This window comes from Camelus bactrianus, chromosome 10, assembly GCF_048773025.1.
Source record: "Camelus bactrianus isolate YW-2024 breed Bactrian camel chromosome 10, ASM4877302v1, whole genome shotgun sequence".
NCBI lineage: Eukaryota > Metazoa > Chordata > Mammalia > Artiodactyla > Camelidae > Camelus > Camelus bactrianus.
Window position 1 is genome coordinate 21540904 of NC_133548.1, and position 24288 is coordinate 21565191.

Below are 24288 nucleotides of genomic sequence, written 5' to 3' on the forward strand. Positions count from 1 at the left end.
TAATTACACCTCAATAAAATATAATTTTTTTAAAAAACTATGTTTAAGTAGTGAAATTAACCAGCATTTCTCTAAATTGGGCTCTAGTTCCTCACACATCCAGATGTTGACACAAATGAAGGAGAGAGAAAAAAAAAACAGTTACCACCATAAAAGAACACATATTATTTCTGGTTGTTAAGAGATTAACACATTTTGACAATTAAGTTAAAATAGATATTTACAGAGAGTTAAATATGAAACCCTGTCTCTCTCGCTAAAAGCACTTCAAACTGGATGTTCAGAATGCTCTCTGAGATCTAAATGGGGAGGCGCTCATCAGTAATGTTTCCATGTACTGTTTCTCCTTCACAAGTTAGACACACTGTGTTTCTCAACTTGAGAGAAGCAAGATGATGTGAAATGCCTGCTTTCCCTCACTATCTATACATAGTTAGGATTTCAAGTCAATGAATACAATACAATAAAATAAAAATACTTAGTTCAGCTAATCAGGATTTCTTGATTTCAGCAGCATGTTGAGAGATTTCAGCCCCAATTAATTTTTTTTTGTGGGGGGAGGTAATTAAGGTTTACCTATTTATGTATTACTTTTGGTAGAGGTACCAGGGATTGAACTCAGGACCTCGTGCATGCTAGGCATGCACTCTACCACTGAGCTATACCCTCCTGCCACCCAATTACTCTTCATCGTGGGGGCTGTCCTGTGAAGCACAGCATGTTCAGTAACATCCTTGGGTTCTACCCACTAAATAAGAATAATTAGAAGGATGCATCCAGAAAGATAATCTTAATGAAAAAAAATTTAATTATAGTGCATGTATTGCATGTAGGTGTTGAGTAATTCATAACACTTCCAGGATGTGGTTTACATTTAGATAAGGTGGGGAATAAGATATATAAGGAGTTAAACGGAGGGTTTAACTGTATTAGCAAGGTTGTAACAAAGAAAAATAAGAGACCTAAAACAAATAAAATACAAATGTTTATAAACTGGGTGATGGGGACATTTCTTTGGGTTCAGTTAAATTAGAGTAATTTCCCATACATTTGATTATCTATCTACTTATCTATATCTGTTTATGTATATTAGCATATAATGATTAATAAATTGAGATTCACAGTATCAGTTTCTATATGACAAGAGTCCTGGAAGATTCTGAGGTATGTCTATTCTCCACCTTTGCTTACAGAATCAGGAAGAGGAGCAGTCACAAAATGAAACTGCATCCCTAGAAACTGTAAGGGTCCTGTGTATAACAATTTTGGTATTTCACTAGCATCTCAACATAGCTTAGTTTCTAAAATAACAGCAATCATTCACAACATAACTACCATGGAGGACTGTTTAAAAATGCATATTTAAAACATAATTCATTTCAGAAATTAGGGACTAATGATTCTTACTGTTGACACAGACTTACATGACAGTCAAGGTACAAGCAAATAATTATCTTCATTTTCTGAAAAAAGGGCACAAAACTCCTAAAGGATATTGTGATAATCCATCGTTTTTACTATTATGTAGTTTGGTGACATAGAAATGGAAAAAGTTAGGTTACCAAATTACGTTCCTTCCAACAAAAATAACTCCATATGGTAAAACAGTTTTCTACTGGTAGTAACTCCTGCCCCCAGAAATTAGCACAACAAAGGGTTTATATTAAAATAGAGATAATGGAATCCCAGATTTTTTTCCTTTTAATTTTATAGTTGAAAAACACCTTGGAGGTTGTTTGGCTCTTATTTTATAGATGTGGAAAATGAGATTCAGAAAGTTCAAGTTATTTCCTTCTCCAGGGTCACCCTGTGAGTTGGTCGCATAGTTAAGTCTAGCACTCATATCTTCACACTTCTGTGTTCTTTCCACACTGCCAAAGTGAATCCCTGCCATATTAGCTTTCTATTTTATAAAAGGGAATATTTTACTACACAAAATGTTAGCTTAGTCGTTAACTACATGTCTAATGTACATTTCAGAATGCATTTAAAATATTAATGTCATTATTAAAAAAGGCCTTCATTGCAGCTTAAGCTTTCATATTTTTTCCCCATTTAGTTCATAATCATAATTCTTAAGAGGAAAAAAATCAAGTTTAGTCAGCAACTTGTAACCAATGCACACTCCATGACATTATCAATATGACAGCCTCAAGGTCAAAAGACTAGATCATCTCTACATTAGTCAATTCCCGGTAACTCAAAGATGTCAATCACTGGAACGAATCAGCTAACCTATCTCCCAAGAAGAACTCTGACTGATTTAATGTTCCCAACATCTGTTGTCAACAAAGGAAAATAAAGGGAGAGGAGATTCGATTTGTATCCTTCCATTCTAAGGCGTTCAAAACAAACACGAGAATAAATACACTGTTTATTCTCTGAACTGATGGCATTTCTCTGTTTGCTTTTATCTGGTGTTTCATTTAGCTCAACAAATTTAACTTTCTTCTTTATCTCTTCCTTTGAGGCTTGGTTCTATCCCCAGTAATTCCATTGAAAAAATGAAAATTAAAAAAAAAAAAACCTACCATCTTAATTATTTTTTAAGTTCAGTTTAAGCATATTAACACTGTTGAGAAATCATTTGTACAGATATCTCTTTAGGATAGAAGTGAGATTGCTGGTTCAACACAGCCACTTTTAGAGTGTTAACTTTTACTCTATTTAGGGGGGAAATTCTTGTCCATAAATACAGCCTCCATAAAGATCATCTATGTCTTCTCACAGAGCGCTAAATGTATTCCTTCAGGTTGAATATTCTTGGTTCTCATTCTTTCTCTCTCGCTCTCTCTCTATTTTTTAAATTAAGAGCTACTGAGCAAATTTTCAAGTTGCACCAACCAAATCATAAAAACAAATTGACTTTTCCTTCACTCACTCTTATGGGATTAAACAAAGAACTTGATGCTGAAAGACTGTAAGCAGCTCTTCTGCGCCCTTCTTATTTGTCTTTTTCTGTTCCCCTTATACTTTAATTTTAAAAATGAGACCACTAGGTTTTTTTTTAATTTTTAAAAAATTTTTGATCAAAGTATAGTCAGTTTACAATGTTGTGTCAATTCCTGGTGTACAGTATGATGTTTCAGTCATACATATACATATATTTGTTTTTGGATTCTTTTTCATTATAGGTTACTACAAGACACTGAATATAGTTCCTTGTGCCACACAGTATAAACTTTATTTATTTTATATGTAGTAGTTAGTATCTGCAAATCTCGAACTCCCAAATTTATCACTTCCCACCCCTTCCCCCCATAACCATGTTTGTTTTCTATGTCTGTGAGCCTGTTTCTATCTTGTAAATAAGTTCATTTTTGTTTTTTGGATTTTTTTTAGATTTCACATATAAGTGCTATCATATGGTATTTTCCTTTCTCTTTCTGGGTTACTTCACTTAGAATGATGATCTCTAGGTCAATCCATGTTGCAGCAAATGGCATTATTCTTTTTATGGCTGAGTAGTACTCCATTGTTTAGTATTTCATTGTATATATATATACAATATACATAGTTGACTTCTTTATCCAATCATTTGTTGATGGACATTTAGGTTGCTTCCACGTCTTGGCTATTGTAAACAGTACTGCTGTGAACACTGGAGTGCATGTATCTTTTTGAACTCTAGTTCCCTCCAGATATATGCCCAGGAGTGGGACTGCTGGATTATATGGTAAGTCTATTTTCAGTCTCTTGAGGAATCTCCATACTGTTTTCCATTATGGCTGCACCAAACTACATTCCCAACAAACAGTACAGGAGGGCTCCGTTTTCTCCGCAACCTCTGTGGACTTTTCAATGATGACCATTCTGACTGGTGTAAGGTGATATCTCATTGTAGTTTTGATTTGCATTTCTCTGATAATTAAAGACACTGAGAATTTTTTTTAATGTGTCTATTGGCCATTTGTATGTCTTCATTGGAGAACTGCTTGTTTAGGTCTTCTGCCCATTTTTGGATGGGTTGTTTGTGCTTTTTTGTTGTTGTTATTAAGTTGTATGAGCTGTTTGTATATTCTGGAAATTAAACCCTTGTCAGTCACATCATTTGAAAATATTTTTTTCCTACTCCATGGGTTATCTTTTTGTTTTGTTTATAGTTTCCTTCCCTTTGCAAAAGCTTATAAGTTTAATTAGGTCCCATTTGTTAATTTTTGCTTTTATTTCTGTTGCCTGGGAAGACTGCCCTAGGAGAAGATTGCTAAAATTTATGTAGAGAATGTTTTGCCTATGTTTTCCTCTAGAAGGCTTACAGTGTCTTACAGACTTAAATTTAAGTCTTTAAGCTATTTTGAGCTTATTTTTGTATATGGTGTGAGAGGGGGTTCTAACTTCATTGACTTACACATAGCTGTCCAACTTTCCTAACCCCACTTGCTGAAGAGGCTGTCTTTCTCCATTGTATATCTGTGCCTCCTTTATGGAAGAGTAATTGACCATAAATGGGTGGGTTTATTTCTAGGCACTCTATTCTGTTCCATTGATCCATATGTCTGTTTTTGTGCCAATACCACACTGTTTTGATTACTGTAGCTCTGAATATACACAATGCTTTGCCTAACCGTTTGATTCCCTTCCTGCATTAAAAGGAATAACAATAAAAAATTACGTAGTTGAAGAATGACTGACTTTCTGTCCCTAGCTTCCCCCTTAGCAAATCTGCAGGTGGACCATGTAGGCAAGAGAGCATCTAAAGGAAGATCGTAGGTCAGCAGGCCAGCATGCATTGAAAAAATGACAAGGAATCTGATCACCTATCTTAGTAACTAACTAGGTTGTTTCTACTTTTCCCATTTAAAAACTGTCATGGCTGAGCAGAATCTTCAGAGTTGGTCTTCGGACATTAATCCACCTTCTCCCTAGATTGCTGGGCTTGCTGATTAAAGCAACTTTCCTTTCTACCAACAATTGCCTCTTGAATACTGGCTTTGAGTGGTGAGGAACCAAACCCAAGTTTGGCAACAAGATTCCATGAGGCTTTGGCAAAGAGGAATGAGAAGAGGTGAAATAGCAAAGCTTCATCTCAATGCCCAAACATTGTCGTAAGTGAGAACAACCCTATCCATATGCACCTAGCCAAACAGGATTTAGTTGCTTTCAATTATCTTGTCAAGGTATTTAATTTAGGGTTGCATTCTGACATGTTTTCTTGTCACAATTTTCTAGTCAAGAAATATTACTTTCTTACTTTTAATTGCTGTTCCTAGATTTTAAGTCTTTTACTGCCTAAAGGTATCCTTCCCTAACTTCTCAGAAAGGCAACTGTCTGTGTAATATACAATAATCTGGCATTTATTAATCATAATTGCTCATTCGTCCCAGACTACCAACAGAAGAACATCTCCCTGGGGCTACTTTGCAAAGCCATCAATGTGTTAAATAAGGAGAAAAAAAATACAAGGAACTTTGATGAACTGCAATGTTCCCCTAATTTGAGGCACCGGTATAGGCAATTAGATAGGAAATCACTTTATTGTTCTTACTTGAAAGTCAATCAATCTACTCCTATTTCATTTTTAGCCTTAGGTTTACAATAAATTATCATTTTTCTGCCTTTTCTAGCTATCTCTTAGTTACATTCTCTGCCCATAACATAGTTAAGAAAAATAATTACTAAAATTTTTGTCATATTTCCCCATCAACTACCCTATTTAAAATATTTTAATATTAATTTAGTTGATTCACACTTTAGAAACTTATAAAATGTACTTGTATCTATGCTAATGAGAAGGGGAAACCATAGTTTTTCAGGCCAAAATGTTGGAAGCTGTACAATTTATATAGTTGTGGAAACATTCCAATTCTGACACAAAACAGAAGCAGATGTATCTGCAAGGAGACCCACATGAAGGAAACATCACAAAAATTTTTTAAATATGAAAAGATAAAATCTTTCTTAAAGAAATAATATTGTCTAGATTACATATGTATTTTCCTTAAGATGACTTTTTAAGTACCCATAATGGATATTTCTAAAGTATCCTAAATGTCCAACTGACATTACCCTTAGAGTCAGGACATGTATCTATTAGATACTGGGTGACATACTGCCTAAAACTATGCACTAAGCCACTGTCACTGAAATTAAAGAGTGTTAAAATAATACGAATTTGTCTTCCCTTTGAAACTTCATGAATAAATACCAATATAAAAATAAAATCTGCATAGTATTCCGTATTTTTTAAAAAGTCATACATATCTCACTTCACATTTCTTAGTCAACTATTCCCTTCGAGGTAGGCAAGTTTTATATACCTATCTATGTATGTCTATCTGTTTATATAAATGTGGTTATCTTTCTCTTGGGTTGCTACAATAGCCTGACAAATAGACCTGTGCATGACATTCAGCATAAAACCTGGAGCATAAAAAAGCTACCACTTTAATGAAAATAAAAGAACTAAACATGTGCCTACTCACACATGTATGTACTGAGCAAGACTGCCAGTTACCAATAGGAAAGGAAACATGTACTCCATAGGAAGATGAAACCATAATATACTAGACCACATTACACAATCCCCAGAATCACATATCTGCCTTTTCATCAAACTGGCTCTATGATTATTTGCATTCTTCCTAAGGCCCAGAATCCAGGCTATCAGGAGAATCTTAAAAGCCAACATCATCAAGGCATTTGTACTCCTGGTAGCTCCTGGGCAGAACCTAGCTGGGCCTCACCTCTGGACCACACAATATTTATCTCACCTGCCTGCATGCTGCACACTTCCTGCATCTGTCCTAGGTCTTCTTCGTTAAACACGATGAAAGGGCGCTGTAGACTCCTTCTGGGCACTCATGCATATGCAACCTCGAAGTACAGGGAAATTCATACCCATGGGTTGAGCTTTTTAACCAATGGGAGATAGGATCCAGTGGATCCAGCAGACAAGTCCTTTCTTCTTTCTAACCCTCTCCCTCCTGGACCTGCCTTAGGCACACTTACTACAATACCACTGAGAGGCAAACCATATAAGGCTGCTCATAGGCATGATCCCCAGGATGAAGCCACTGTCACACTTGGCAGGGATCAGACAGATAGAACATCTTCACATTGACTCTGTTCTTCCCTGAGTCATTCCCCTTGTCCCACATTCATTACTGTTTTCTCTAATTATACGCCTTTTAAAGTAACAGCATGTTGGCCCTCTTCCACAAGCTTTGCTTTTCCTAGACCTCATTCAGGTAAAAACACAAAGCTAATGTCACATGTGGATGTGAAGTACAAATTCACACCAGAAGTAAGAGAGCACAGTGCTGAGAAATTGACAAAATATGGTATCAAACTGTCAAAACTTCCATTGATCTGACTGAAATAAGAAGCTGTTCCTATAGAAACATTTTCATAGCTGAAAGTTCATGGAACTCCCAAGAAAGGATAATACCCTTAGCAGCTATGAGCTCAAAAGAAATTAATTACAAACCACACGAGTAAATGAACTTTCATAAGTTAAGGTAATTAATGTAAACATTCAGGAAAAGTACTTAAAATAATAGAGCACCTTGAACAAATCCACTTAAAAATCTGTTTAAAATAACTAAAGACATAAAATAAGAGGTAGAAAACAAAATCAATAACCAAATAGTATTAACTAGAACAGGTACATTTTTAGAGAGGAACCAGATAAAATTTCCATAAATGTGAAACAGAGTAATTGGCAATAAAAGCTCAATATATAACGTTAAAGAGCAGATTACATAAAGCTAAAGAATTACTACACTGAATTTGGTGTCTCAAGAAATCACTAAAAATGGAGTACAGAAATTAAAAATAAGGATAGCATTTTAAAAATGGTTATTTTTCAAGGGCAACAATCTAAAGGTCCAATACATGTCTACTAGAAATTTCAGAAGGAGAGAAAAAGAGAGAGTTTTGTGTGGGACACACAATGGTTGATGTGCCAACGGCTGAACGATTTTCCACAATCAGATCACAGCAACTGCAAAATTATTTGGCTCCCTTCCATTTTAGAGCTCAAAAATAATGTCACTTGAAAAACTAAACTTGTTTTTAAAATTTTTAACAGTTTCTTTTGGTATTCACATTTAAAACTGTTAGAGTTGTATTTCTCTGGTGTTTTTTTTTTTTATGGACAAGGCAAGACTTTCAGGTAACAGCCCAATATTCCTAACATCAGATTTTTGTTTTCAACTCTCCGGGAAAGAACAATCCTTAATAGACTTGGAGTCACCTGGACCTCCTGATGTAGGACCTATGAAAGTGTAGTTTACAGAGGTATGTTGTCTCCTTACATGGAGTGAAGTGCTTCCCACAGACACCTCTGCACAATGAGCAGACTCAAGGATGTATATGTAGTTCCAATGAAATTAGAATAAAAAGGAAAATATTAAAATATTTTGACAGAATTGAAAATTTCAAAGTACTTTATTATTATATATTTCACCTAGGTGTGTTCTTCTCTTTTTCGCATTTCTCCTGCTTGGGATTTTTCTGATACTTTTAGCTCTGAGGGTTGCTATTGTGAACAACTTTGGGATACCTGGGGGCTTCACTTGATTTTGTTTTCTGCCCCCTCTCTCTCTATTCTAGTATTCCAATGACATGTATGTTAGATAATATTATATTGTTCCACACAGCACTGTTCATTTATTTTTCCAAAATTTCTGCTCTCTATTCTACAGGTTGGGTAATTTCTATTGATTTACCTTTAACCCAGTACCAAACAGTTCTTTTTAATAGTTTTTTATTTCTCAGCTAAAAATTTCCTATCTATTCACTTATTGTATACATCTCTTCCTGCAAGTCATTGAACATATAATGTCTGTTTTGAAGTTCCCATCTGATAATTCAAAGAGCTGGGTCATCTCAGGTACTATTTATATTGAACACTTTTTTTTTTTTTTTGACAATACATGAAACTTTCTAAGTTCTTTACATGTCTTGAAAAACAACATTTTTTTATGCTGAAATTGTGGACGATATAAGACAGGGAGTCCAGATTATGTTGTTTTCCTTTGGAGAATATTAACTTTTGATCTTCTTGTCAGAACAAAATTACTGGCAGATGGTCTTGGTTTTATGTTTTGTCAGTGCTGGTCTATTTTCTTTTTGTTCTTGGCGTTTACTCAGTAGGTTGGTCTCTGCTGATAAGGAGTATCCATTTTGGGGTCTTAACTGATGTCTGTGGTGCTCAGTTGGCAGGGCTTCCACAAGTGGCTGGGATGGACCTCCAGTGGCCCCAGCACATCTCCACCACCAACTTCACTGCTGAGCCCTCAGCTCCACAGCAGCCAGTCTCTGCTAGGCCTCTTGGGGGTATGCCCTGTGTCTACTAGCCCTGCCCTTGGTCAGTGACCCTCTGAGAACCCATCAGACATCTAAGCCCTTCCTCCTCGCACCGCTTCTTCCTGGAAACTTCCCTTCCTTCCAAATTCCAGCTGCTTCTGCAACCCAGAATTTCTTAATCCAGCAAGGCCTCCTTGCTCTTCTGGGATTTAGCCCACTACACAGTATTCTGGAAAGTGCCTGCAGGCATCAAGTCTGGGAACACACAGGGATCATCTCCCAGGGATCACTGTCTTGTGTTGCCTACAGTCCAGTGCCTGAACAGAATTGTCTCATAGACTTTACGCAATTTTATAGTTGTTTACAGTGACAGGGTAAGTTTGAAACCAGTTCTACATCCACGGTCAGAAGTGAAGTGTTTATAGCATTATGTTTAAGAACAAAAGCATGAACAAAAAATTTTAAAACAAATTAAATATTCATTAACATATAATTGGTTAAATAAATTATACTGTATACTTATCTTGAAACTCCATCTGCCTTTTAAAAGAATGACATGGAAAGATGTCTAAGACACACTGTTAAATTAAAAAAAAATCTGTTCAGAAAACTGCCATCTTCTGTACGTGGTGTGCATAGGCATGGATATGCAAAATGTGGGAAAGAAAACCTCAAGGATAAACTCAAACCTGCAAATACATAGTTACTTTGAAGAGTATGACTGACAATAGCGTGCGTACGCTCTGCACATTAGTCTACACGCCTTTGCGGTATTAGGGTCATTTGCAAGGTGAAAATGCAACAGTACTTTTTTAAAATAAAATCATTAAGAGGACTTCGTACTGGCAAATTGTTTGTGAATCACTGTCTACACTTTACTCCTGTTTTGTGAAATGCCTGCTGTAATTTCAAGTTGAAAGTATCTGCAGTAAGGAAAGTGGAAACTGGACAAATTCACAAAAATATGATCATTTTTTTGGCACTGCCTTGCTATCTTTTAGTCCTGACACCAACCGGTGCAACGGTCTCTATTCTGGCTTTCTGTGTTTTCAAGTGCTGCGTATCTGAAACGCTCCTTCCTTCCTATTACTGGAAACTGACATGAAGGATCTACCCTCTCCTGCATATCTGACATGCCAAATTAGAGGGAGGATTTGAGGGGTAAACACTTGACACAATTTATTTCTTTTCAAATTGCAAGACTCAGAGTCTCCCACAGGCCCGGAGTTTGAATATTTGAAAACTACTTTGATGTCTTTCAACATCTTGACAGGCATGAGGATTCGGAACATGCCAGCAATATGTCAAACGGCATCAGTCCCTCTGTCTCCGGGAATGATGGACACTATCTTTTAGGATCAGTTCCCAAAGAGTGGCTCGCTCAAAATCAGCTAGTTCAAACAAGAATTCTTTTCCTATGAGTTCAAAAATTCTTGGGAACTGGAAATGACACAGGTCAGCCAATCATTTCTCCACCTTCCACCTTGCTCCTCATCAACACGATTCTCTATAAAATAAGTAGCATTCATAATTAAGAGTTCCCCTCCTTAAACTGTGGGGAACACATAACACAGTCATGGGTAAATATTTCTATTAAAAATGTATGTTGTATGTGCCAATTTCACTTAACTTCATAAATGTATTGTCAATTTGGTAATCCAGAATAAATCTCACTGTCAGAATTTCTCGAATCTGGAGAGAGATTTCCTTAATTCCCAGACCTGGCTCTGTCCATCCTTTGCTGTGCAATTTTGATCAACTTATTTAACTTCTCTGTGCTTCTTTGTTTCTCATCAGTAAAATGGGGATCATGATGATACCTATATCATAGAACTGTTTGAAAATTAAGTAATTTGTGTTTAAAAGTACACAGGATGTAGTAAATACTTAGTATGCGTTAATTATCATTACCACCATCTTTACAGTCATTGTAATTAACATCATTCTCCCAAAGATGTAAATTATTTTACTCTCTCTGGTAAATTAATACTGGTTTACAGACCAGAAATTACTGCTTTTTGTTTGTCATTAAGGATTTTACCTTCTCTGAGCTGTGCTAATCCAATAGTAATTGCTTATTTTTGACACGCGAATAATGGCTGCAATGTCAAAAGAATGAACCCCAAACTCAAAGCAAGCACTCAGTGCATTTGATTTGGGCTCACCGCAACTTGTGTGGACTCATCACTCAATAGTTTACCAACACTTTAGATGCCACAGTGGATGCTTATCAAGTAGTAATTCAATAAATGATGATTTTATGAGAAAAAAATATGTATGATAAATATATATCATTTCCATTTGATATTACTGAGGTGGAAAGACTCACTGAACAGATTGTAGACCTTATGTCTGTCTGTCTCTCTGCATATGTATGTATGTATATATATTTATATATTAAACATTTCCCTTACAAGTGGGTCACTAGGCAGGGCCTTGAGGTTTTACATCTTATTCCCTAGAAAGCTTTCTTCACTAGGAGAAGGAGCTCCAAACTCTAATGCCAAGAAAGAACTGAATTAGATGCCCACACCCACCCCATTATACACATACTACGTGTACCTCCAGAGCGACAGGACTAACCAATCCCACAAAAACCTTTTCTTCTACTATCTTCTGTGACTTCTTTTCTGCTAGACTGACTCCATCAATTCGGGATGAAGAAAAGCATCGGAGGCACGAGACAATGTGATCTTGTCCGGCCCACACAACCCCTCTCCAACGGTAAGAATGCAGAGATTTGAATTAAGAGAGAATGTTGCTGTGGGGAAACCTGAGGGAAATGGATTAAAGGCTGAGGCAAGACTATGGCTGAAGGTGCAGCAAGAACCTGGTGTAACTGAAGAGGAGAGGAGGAGGGAAGGAGCCGCCTGAGATGAGGTCCCAAGTACAGCCGGGGCCAGATTACATACGGTGCCAAAGGTTCTGTTAGATTTGGGCTTTACTCTGAAGAGGATCTCCACAGAAGGAGACATTATCTTTTTTGCTATAAGATCCTTCTGGCTGTTGTGTGCAGAACAGATTGAAGTGACCTGAGAGTAGAAGAAAGAAGATTAGAAGGCTGTGGAGGATGTTCACTCTTCTGTTTCCTTGTTTTATGGGTTTTTTAAATTATTATTATTTTAATTGAAGTATAGTTGATTTACAAGGTTGTGTTTAGCACCCATCACATTTCCTATTCTATGTTAAAATAGCCTTGAGGTCGGGGGCAATGTCAGCTTGGTTTTTTATCCACTGAAGTACTTACTGTAGTCTCTCATTTGTCAAAATATTTCTTGAAAGAATAATGGTTATGAAAACAACTGGATTCCCATAGATTTTAGTGTATTTTAATGAGGCAATTTTAATTAATCTTATTTTTAATTATAACAATTTTTCCATCGTTTTGAATAAAAAGTCTTCCAAATTAGAGGTATGGTATAGTCAAAAGACTTGGCAAAGCAACATAAATTATCACCAATACATTATAGTAGGATAAAGAAGAATATTAAGTGGCCACTTGGTTCTGTAGAAAAATACTTTCATTATCCATGTTGGCAATCTTTCATCAGCACTATATTTGCAACACACTAACAGGGTTTTGTAAAGCTTCCAATGAACTAAATTTGCATATTTGACATGCATATGCTTTGTAAAATCTGCATAGTATTGAAACCATTACATAATCTTGCTCAAAAGAGATGAGTGACAAGAAACACAAGCAACCTCTCAACTTTCTTTCCTCTGATAAAAAATGTACTTCATTCCTTTGTGAAAAGGAAGAGACCCAGCCTCATCTATCATTTCTGCATTCATATGCGTAACTCTGGCTGATCTTACCTTCTGCCTGTAAATCTCCATGCGCGAGAAAGGGACACAACAGAAGCCTGATGATTACAGACAGTATCAGTGACCAGAAGCTGCAGACCTCACAGTGTCATGGAAGGGTGGCACACTGAGTATTAGATAGTCCAAAGAGCCCCACAGGGAAAATGATGCAATTTGGATTGTTCAGATTACATGAGCGTCTGCTTTCCTTGCTTCTGATTAAGTCTCAACACAACACACACATAATCGTGGACCTCTAAAATCCAGACATTAAAAAAAGAGATGAGAAATTAACCAACTGCATTTTATAATGAAAAATTCAGGGAGTTTCTCAGATCCCAGAAGTTATTTATTCTTTATCTTTCACAGCATCATAAAAGTATCCATTGGTTATCTAGCGTTTGATCATTTTTTTCTCTCTTTGATGCAGTTTGGCAAAAACAAATTTTAAAAGCTGAAGATTAATTGTGGCCTTATAGAGAAGTTCAAGGAAGTAGGGAGTTTTTCCTGGGTCTTTGAAAAGGCTAAATTCAAATAAATTTAGTGCCAATACTATCTCTCTCTCTCTCTCTCCTATATTTCTAATTTCATATTGACCCAATTACATAAATAGGAAAACCAGTGGACTTGATACTCCTCATCACTGTATTTTTTAAATTAAACCTGAGTTGCCATAAGACAGCGATTTCCATTTTAATACTACTGGTACATATGAACTCTCCTCTGTAAACACAGTGTTTTGAGAACATTAACTGTTCTAGTTACTACTGCTGTGTAACAAACCACCACGAAACAATGACGTTCTTAAAAAATTAAGCTCATGGATTCTGCATATCTGTAATGTACAGAAAGTATAGCAGGAACAACTTGTATCTGTCTCGTATCTGCAGCCTCAGTTGGAAAGGTGCAAACGCTAATGTAACTTGAACACAGGGGTCTGAAATTATGGAAAGATTTCTGATGGTGGATGCTGGCTGTTAGCTGGGACCAAAGCTGGAGCAGTCAACCAGAACATTTCCCGTGGCCTCTTCATGAGGCCTTCACTTCATCACAGCATGGTACCCTCAAATCAGTCCTTACATCATGGCTCCAGGCTCCAAACATCAGCTTCCCATCTAACAGGTTAGAAATTGTATTGCTCTGTATGACCAGGTCTTGGGAGTCACACTGCATCATTTCTACCAAATTCACCTGGTTACAAACTACTTGCAAGCCAGTCTAGATTCAAGACGAGGGCAACTGGGGACCACTTCTGGATGACAGAGAGGTAAAGTTCGAAAGATCATATAAGGGATGGGAAATACTGTACAGCCACATTTGTGAAATACAACCCACGTCATCTACTTTTCCATTCCTTGCGTCATCTGGGAGGTACTTAGATGACGGTCTCGCACAAGCAGGCAACCTGTGCTTATTACATTAAAGCGAGAGTTTTTCTACTTCATTTATGGCTGAGTACTCAAATGTGGGAAATAAAAACACTTTGGACCCATACATTCTGAAGAACCTTGGGAGAATACCTACAGAAGATTTGCTAAGTAGTGAATACAAATAAGTGTTACCACTTTCAGCTCATAAACCACCTCCAAAAGGAGGACTCCAGACATTTATAAGTTTCTCAGATTAGCAGAGGAGGGCATACTAGACCTCCACACCACTGATTCCTATTTAGTCTAAGGCCCCCCTCTCTCTCTTGGACCACTTTGACAGTCTCCTAAGTCATGTCCTCATGTCTCCACTTGCCTCATTCCAACCTCTCCATCACAGCACAGAGCTTATTTTTTAAGAAATCTACTCTCCTGCTTACAGTCCTTTGATGGCTCCCCTGTTGTAAGCCCACCTCTATCTGGGACCCACCTTTCTTTCACACTTTCACCTGCTTGCAAGTGATTTCTCAGTCTCTAGCACCATCTCTAAAACTTCCGCTAGACTTTCCATCACCCTCCGGAACTACAATTTTTCTTACGCCTCACAACCTTGGATGCGTTTCCCCTTCTACCCAATATCCCCCAATCTTCTCACCTTGATAGAATGGCTGGTTTGCTCTACCATTGCTGAGTTCCCTGTGCGCCCTGTACGTTTCTTGTCCTCACACTCATCAGACCTCATGGAAACTCTGTTTCCTATCTATTTCTTTCTCCAGAATGAAAATGCCATGAAAATACTATGTCTACCTTGATGGCCACCTAGTACAGTGCCTAGTATGAAACGAGAATTCGCTAAGTAGTTGCTAAAAGAATAAATTAAAAAACAAAAAACAATTTTCAACTTGTTTTTCAATTTCTTGATAGTGTATTGGCAGAATTTCCAATCTACGTTTCTACATCATTATATGCTTTTAGGCTATTTTGCTCCTCTTTATAAGCTTTATATAAATAGAAAAATAAAAATAAAGCACTAAAGCAAACCCTGTTGTGTTGAGAGTAAGTCTGCATACTTTAATCAGTACCAAGATAAATGTTATCACTTGCTCAGGCATATACTTTTCTTATCCATTCTGTCCTAGAGCCTTATCAGCCCTGTGCTTTGGAAATGCTCCATCTCCATTGTACCTTTCCTTGTTCAGATTAACTTTCTGATTTCTTTTTTTGTACAATCATGTACAATCATACATTTAGGCTACTGCTTCTCTCTCATGCACCTACATACTTCCTGCTCCTCCTGCCCTTCCCCTACCCCCTTTCTCCATGTGCAATCATTGGAATTCTGAGTGTGAGCCTGTATTTTACAGCAGGATTGCAAAGGGAACAAGCTGGAACATGAAGACAATTTTATGTTGCTCCAGGGCAATGAAAACTAAACCTTGAAAATTTCTTAAAGCAGAAAGGTAAATGATGGGCATACAATAGGAGTAAATATCAAACTATGCAACTCTGAATGCATGTGTGGATGGGCACTACATTCTAGAGTTTAGCAGGAAGCCTTGCTTCATTTGGTCTAGTTCACGGCATAATCCTTCAGACTCTATGATTCTACCAAAGGCGTGGTCATCACCCTAGTGGAAGGGAAGGTCAGGAAGAGCATGAGTATCTGGCACTTCACCAGGAACCTAGATTATGGCATCTGGTAGTGGAAAGGCAACTGGGTCTTTCTATCACCTGAGGAAAACCATTTATAACCAAATAAGTGAGCGCCTGCAGGTTCAGAATGCATGAGGAAGAGACTTGACTTCATCAAATTCTTTTAAGACAGAGGTTTCATAATAAGAACATGTCAAAGTAGAATCCTTCAGTCAAATGTTCTCCCACAATCAGAAGACAAAAAAATCTATAATAAAAGCATTACAGTACTTCATTTGAAGTAACCAAAGCACTCTCCATTTATTAAAAAGATTTCCAATTCTTAACAGCACCCTTGTGTACTGTTGAGTGATTAGTTCCTTGGGGTATGGTGGGGAAGGCTAGTTGTTAATAAGATTCCATGTTAAGCTATTTGTTTACGAATTATATGAGAAACTCTAGTTAATTCCTTTTATTTGTTGTGGACATCACAGTTAATGTATACTTGGTAAAAGAAAGTGAGGAAAATGCTTATATAAACAAATCTTTGGCACAAATTAAAGGATTCATTACTTCATACTGTAGACACAAAAGCACTTCTAACTGAACTTTTCTATAATTCTAATCATGCATAAGCTATAGAACACAGAAATGTATGTTTTTTATACAAAGGAACAGAAAAATGGCTTTTGTTTTTGAAGTTGTGGGTATTTTTCTAGGACCTTTTCTCAACACTTTTTAAAACTGTACTTATACATGTGTGCATGGAGATAATTTTTTTTTTAATTTGTAGATTTCTTAGTAACACCTCTTTCCCCAAGACTCTGACCCAAGATGTCTAGTATACAACCTACGATCTGTGTTTTTAAAATATCTGCTGGGTGACTCTGGAAATCCTTAGGACTGATAATCATTGCTCAACAGTGTAACCTCTCTCTTTTATGCCAATCACTTCCATGGTTGTACTATCATCTCTGTGCAGATGATTTTGTTACCAACTCCGTCCTTGGACTCCTTAATCAATAGAAATGGGTAAGAGGCCAGAGGAGAATTTCAGGCAAGGCTTTATTGGGGATTCATGCCGTAGCACCAGGGAGCAAAAACAAGGAACAGGTTCCCTTGCCTGCTCTCCAGGATGGGCGGGCTGGTTCTTTAAATGGGGTGAGAGTAGGGGTGGATGAGTGGGCCTGGCAGGAGGGGTTGCTTAGGTGGTCTGCCCACCCCCTTGGTGGCACTGTGTGCAGGGATCATGCACACTACCCTGCTTTTGCTCCTGGCACCTCACAAGTAGCAGTTGGTTTGCAGCCTTTTTGTATCTCATCGTTCATCTTTTACCCAACCTGAGCATGCATGCGATTATTTTTAGTCCCTTATAGTTTCTTTGTATTGAGACATTTGTCCAGGTATAAGGACTCCGGTAAAGGGTCCCAGGTCCCAGCCTATCTCAATCTCACATCTACATTTCTAGTTTTGATTTCTCGGCAGAGATTCAGACCAGCAGTTCTAATTCCATGTTGGATTATTCCACATGGGTGGCCTGCTGAACCCAACTTCCTATCCAACAACATATCAGTGAGGAAGCATTAAAAGGGACACGCAGCTAAAAGAGCAGAAGTCTGTGGTCAATGGATATTTCAATGTTGTTTCACCCTTCGTTTCACATTAGTTTGTTTCATTTGTGTTTACAGCATTCTCTAAGACTTGGCTTTCATCCTGTCTTTGGTGATAACTCACACAATTTTTTTTTTCAGTCTAAAGGTGGTTTCAAGTCTTTCCATTCTATTTTGTTTATATTCATAGAGTTAGATTATTTTATTTCCCTGTATTTTCTAGGAAGGCTTTAAGTTTTGATACCAGATATTGGAAATTATGTAATTAATCAAAATACTGTTGACAAAATGTTAGAGTTTTCCAACACTGAAGAGGGCTTTTAAGTAATCATCAGTTTGTGGAAAAGATCTTAAATAAAAATCTTCATAAAAATGTATCATTTGAGCTTCCCTCAAAATGTCACCTTGTCTATGACATTTAGACATGAATGCAGTAGATTTTCCAATGATCCTGAAAGCCAGCCTTTACAATTTCCACCCCAAGAAAGCCACAAATACCAAGGAAGGAGCTCAGTATTTTCTCTCCCAGTCTGTCTAGATTGCATCATTCTTCAAGACCTCTCTCCAACACATCTCATAATGTCTCACATGATTCCATAAGTCAGACGTGATATTTGACCCTTTGAACCACACCACAAAGAACTTTTTTTGACACTTATTTTATGGTACTCCATTATTATCATTATGTAACATCTTGTTCTGCTGTCTTTGAGGCACTATTTCCTTCAATATTTCAAGATCTGGTTCATGTAATAGGTCCTAAGTCATATCATAGATACTCAAATACCCAAGTGACGTAATAGGTGCCCAACTACACAAGTTAACTGAGCCATTTTCACCACCACTCAATCTGTTTCTCCAGTCTCTTCAGTTTAGAAGCACTTGGACATTTGTCAGTTTCAGTAGCAGAATCAATCTCATTTGTGAAAAAACTAAGTGGTGAAAGCAAAGTTAGGAGAAGGTAAGAGAGCAGTAGTGTGGGAAATCCCTGCTGCTTCTGACCTACAGACCATAGATCAAGGCCATGTTTCAGCATGCTGTCTCTTTTTCACTGCTGCCTCTGCTACTGTCATTGCTGCACTCTTTAGGTCAGTTTCTGAATGCTGGGTGCTAGGGCCCTCTCAGCTGCAGAATCGAGCTCTCAGAGACGCCATTCAGTTTGCAGCAAGATCAGTCCTCATGGCAATCTCTGTCAGCCCTGATCAAGAAATGAGGTGAAACAAGTCTGATGATAGAGAAACAGGTAGAATCGATTGTTCACTCTACAAATTTGTTTCTTTCTTATCCCTACCTCTTAATACACACTCTTTCCAAATGATTTCCTGCTGTGGAGATGCTGCCGACACAGCAGCACTTCTCTCCTTCTTTATTTGAACTTTGGTGGTTGGAGGTATTCTTCTGGCGTAAGGTACTTAGAGAGGCATTTCAGAACAGAGAGATTATGATTACAGAATCTGGTACCAAGGATGCTAATCATAATAATAATAGCACAGGATTACATGATCTAAGCATTTGTGTGTGTGTGTGTGTAAATTCAGTTATCCTTACAACATCTCCATGTGCTAGATTCTCGTATTTTCTGCATTTTACAGATGAGGAAACCAAAGCACACATTAGTTAAGGAACTTGCCCAATGTCACAAAACTACCAAATGGAAGGGCTGAGATAAAAATTGAAGCTCTCGGACTCCCAAGTCTGTGTTCTTTAATAGTGTGTTATAATTTCTTTTATAAAAGTCTTCCCAGTAAATCTCTTTTATTTATTTTTTTGGGAAATAGGATTTACTGACAAAGGACCTATGTCACCCTCGCTATGCAGCCCAGGCCCCGGGGGCAGAAACTGTTTTTAACCATGCAGACTAATTGTGTTTTAACAGGATGCCATGAAGGCCCGCAATAAAACCAGACTGAACGAATGGGCTAGATCCAAGATAGAGGGGAAAGTAGGCTAAAGGTCACCCCTTTCCTTGCCTTGATTTATCTTAGTGTTTCCATACCAACCCCTGACAGCTGAAAGACACTTGCCCTGATTTATCTCTGTGTTTGTTTCAAAAGTACCTGGTGTTTGTCAGAGATGCTTTGCAGCTATACTTTGAGAGATACATGCCTCTAGAGATATACAGTGCTCAACATCCTTGAACCAGCTCTGACTTAACCACAGGAACATGCCTGTGCAGATGAAACCCAGAGGTGTCTGGCAGTTACCTCTGCTTCATTACTATGCTAAGATCTCCACTCAAAGGGGGATTTGTACTATGCTAGCCACAATTTGTGCCCAGGGCAAGGGAGCCTGAGAAACTGCAGATGCACCAGTTACTCCTGGAAACCTCTGGCCTCTTCCCCAGTTTCTGATGATGCATTTGCCTCCTGCTCCCTAAAAGTCCCCCACTCTCCTTCCTTCTGGGAGAAGATGCCTTTAGTGTATGAGCCCTCCACCCCCATTTTCTGGCCAGTGAACAGAAGCCTGACTTGCTTGCACCAAGCTCAGTTTCGTTGTTGGCAACACAAAACTGAGCAGGAGAGAACTGCCTGACCGAGCCAGGGGGGCTTCAGTTCAGCCAGGACCCCAAGAGAAGGGCCTCACAGCTAATTTCTTAACAGCTAGATCTTTGTTCCACACTTCCTAGTTGCTCAGTGACTTTGAACAGGATTTGTAACCTTTCCAGTCTCATTGCCCATGCAAAATGAACACACTCAAAGCTAGCTACCACTTCTAAACTATCATGATATTAGATAATTTGTATGAAAACACTCAGCCCAATTAGACAAAAATATTCAATAAAATTGAGCTTGCTTTCTTCTTTTATTTGAAAATCTTCATCATAAAGAAAACCTGTTTCTGCTTTAAGGGTGTTTTCTAACTTTATGTTGTAAGACACATATCTATTTAAATACCTAACCTTTATACCAGATGCCTCCATGCTTAACTAATCTCTAGCCCAAGCACAACTTTCAAGTCTTTTAATCACACAATGCCTACCTTGATTCTTTTTCATAGATTAAAGAAGTAGAAATGAAGAGTAAGTAATTAACAGAAAACTAGTCCTTTCTCCCAGCTTCCCATTCAGCTGTGTCTCAAGGAGACTGTGTGAACAAGATAGCATCTAAAAAGGTCACAAAGAGTCAACAAGCCTGAACAGTGGGAGGTGGCAAAGCATGATTAGCTGAGATTGCTTCCCCTTTTCCCCTTTAAAATCTTTCAAGGCCAAGCAGTCTTTGGAGTTGGTTCTGGGACATGAGTCCACCTTCTTCCCAGGTTGCCAGTCTCCTGAAAAAGGCAACCTTTCCTTTCCCAGTGAACACTTGCTTCTTGAATATTGGCTTCTGAGTGGCAAGCAGCTGAACCCAAGTTCAGTAACAGTCTGGAATCGTTCGTTCTTTATTTCTTTTACTCTCACATCTGATCCATTAGCAAGCTGTGCCACCTCTTCAGGAAAGTTTTCAGAAACCAAATCATTTAATTGTAACAATACTCCCAGCCCTGGGCTTCCTCCATCCTTTTAAAATTTTCTACCTAGAATACATCATCACCTAATATGCTATATGACCAACTTACGTATTTGATTTGTATGCTCCATCTTCAATTCAACAAGCCCCTTCACAGTCCTAATGGAAGATAAGCTGCATGAACAATTTTGTTGTGACACTGCTGTTGTTGTTTTTTTTTTTAACTGATTTTACTCTATATTCAGGCTATGGTACACTGCCTGGCACACAGGAGGTAATCAATACATATTTGTTGAATTAACAAATTAATTAATCATGTCATTTAATTATTGAATAAGTAACAGAATAATCTTTATTTCAAATTTATGTGGATAAAGCCTTGTTTTAGGATTAAAGAACAAATAAAGTACACCAAGAACTTTTCTCTTATACATTTGCAAAATTCTGCCTTTTCCTCCCCTTTAATGGCAAAATAGTAATAGTATTTTCTTACTTTGGAAACAGAGTAAGAGCACGTCTCTGAGTCTTTTGCTATTTTCTTTCATATTGAAACAACCCCACCTTGTGGAGTGAAAGGTAAATTTGCTGAAGGCTCAAATATAGTGGCAGTGTTTTTGCAACTACAGATACAAACAGCACTGTGTACCTTTGGCTCTTTGAAGTCTCCATTGATTTCTAAATGTGTCATAATTGCAGTGGGTAGAGGTGCTGGGGACACAGGCTGTTTACTGTCCCAATTGAGCCACTCCCTAAGGTGATGTTTGAACAGCAGACTTAAGTGATTTTCTTTTTTGGATTAAAATGTATATAATTCCTTTGCCTCACAGTTGTGCCAGAATATTGATATTTGTTCTATTTTGTTTCCCTAGAGGAATACCACAGTTTCTCATAAAATGTCTGTGCTTTTTAAGAGGTGTAACTATACAATTACAGAGCAAACCCCAGACTGGTACTGCTAACCAAGATGGAAAGTTCTGGATTGACTAGGGAAATCACTGACTATATCCTGGGGCAATACTGACTAACCAGAAACTCTTACTAAGAAATAAGATTTTCTGGGTTATTTTGTACCTTCAGCAGTACAAGTTCCAATTTAAGTTAAAAGTGTTCTAAGGAAATAGCCACTGTTCCACACAATGCTACCTTGGAAGCTACTTTTTTTGATAAATGGACTATAGCAAGTAACACATTAAAAATGTAACTTTAGATTTAAATAAATAATATCCCTAAGTATTTATGTTTGGGTTAGAAACCATTTGCTTTATTTTTAAGAAACATAGAAATGAGGAAATTCATGCACAGAATGCTATTTTTTAAATAATTTTTGAAGTAATAATTTTGAAATAACCCTTCCTTCAAATTTTTACATTGATATTTGCAAGTAATTTCTCATAGAAACAAATTTACTCAAAGTTCCAGTATCTTAAAAAATATATTCTAATTTTCCATGTCACTCCCAATTCATGTCATACAAAAGTAATTTTATATAGTTAAATGCTCATATGCAGTTTACATTTTAGTCTTCACCATAACATTTATAGTAAATATGTTTGGCACTGTAAGCAGTCTTTATTTCTAAGTAATATTTATTTACTTTAAAATATTGCATACAGTGACTTCTCCATTTAAAAATCATTTCTGATTTCTTACTACCATAATAAAAGCATAAGTTATTACCATTTTTATGATTGTATTTTTCTTTATAAAAGTTATTGAATAAAACCAAAAAAAAAAAAAAAAGAATGGAATAAGCACACATCATATTTAAACCTAGCGTCCAGGCATAAGAATGTTTCAGGTACTAGAGAGCAAGCTTTTCTCACTAATAACCTAGTCCAGTGCTTGTGGATCAAACTAAGATTGTAAGGGCCATTGTAGTTGATCTAGTCTCTTCCTTCAGGATGGTAAGTACAAGCAAAATCTCAAGAATAAGGGGTCTAGAGTAGATTTCCAATACTCATGAACACTAAGGTGGGTAGTTGAACAGTTAGATCCAACAGTGTATGTGAAGTATTTTGAACTATGTCTGGCACACAAGCATTCAATAAATGTTAGATGTTATTACTACATTTCTTTAGATCTACATCTATTCAAAGGTAAAACTATTCTCTTTGGATGCCTTACTCATTTTCAAAAGTTTTATATCATTATCTAATTGGAGCTATAAGAGATTTTGCAAAGAACATCTCCAACAAAGGTATACATAGCTGGGGCTAGAATTTAATCATGGAAAACACTGTTTATCTTTCCTCTTTCCACCACAGTTGATGAAAATGTGAAATAAATTCATTATTCCTGAATTATAATAAATTCTAAATTGTAGAATCAAAAATACTACAAGTGGATTTTTACATTTCAGGTAAAATTATGAGACAATCTTGCAGTCTAGAGGCCAAAAAAAAGAAAAAAATTTTTTAATATTCGTATCAAAAGATTGCTTAAATAAACATAAATTTGAGATTACTATAATTTTGAAGGAAATGAATTACAAGGCTTTAGACATAAAATGGTATTAGGGTAACCTTCAGAATCCATAACTCTTTAAACTTCATTTTATTAAACATTATTAATTTCATGGTGATGGCAGGCTCTTCTGCTGTGGTGAGTGAGCAAACAAAGATGATAAAAGTCAACCAAGAGTCCAGGAACACTATATGAGTTCTATTAATTTACTTTCATGGTACATTTTAGTTATTTTTAAAGTTCTCTTAACATTTGACAGTAAGTACACATTACTAGACATGACTGTGAGATACCAACTGTACCATGGCTATGAATTATTTGAAGAAAAGAAGAATAAGTGGTATAAATTTTGTATAAATGTAACTGATTAACAGGTTCATATCTAGTATTTCCAGGAAAGTTTAGGCCTGCAAACACAAATTATGTAATCACTAAATCAGCCCCACCCTTGCCACTCATTGCTTAGCAATCCTCCTTTCCACAGCAGTTTTTGGCGTGATTTTTAACAACTAAAATAGTGCTCTTTATTTTCAGATTCCAATTTAAGTAGCAATGTAATCACATCAGAGATTTAATGAAAAATGTCTCTCTAATTTTCTCATACACAGCATGACTATAACATGAGACTGCTGTGTTCTCTATGAGCTCAGAGGTCATCACAAGGCCTTCTCAAAGGCATTTCAGATGCAGACAAATAAATCCCTCTAACATTT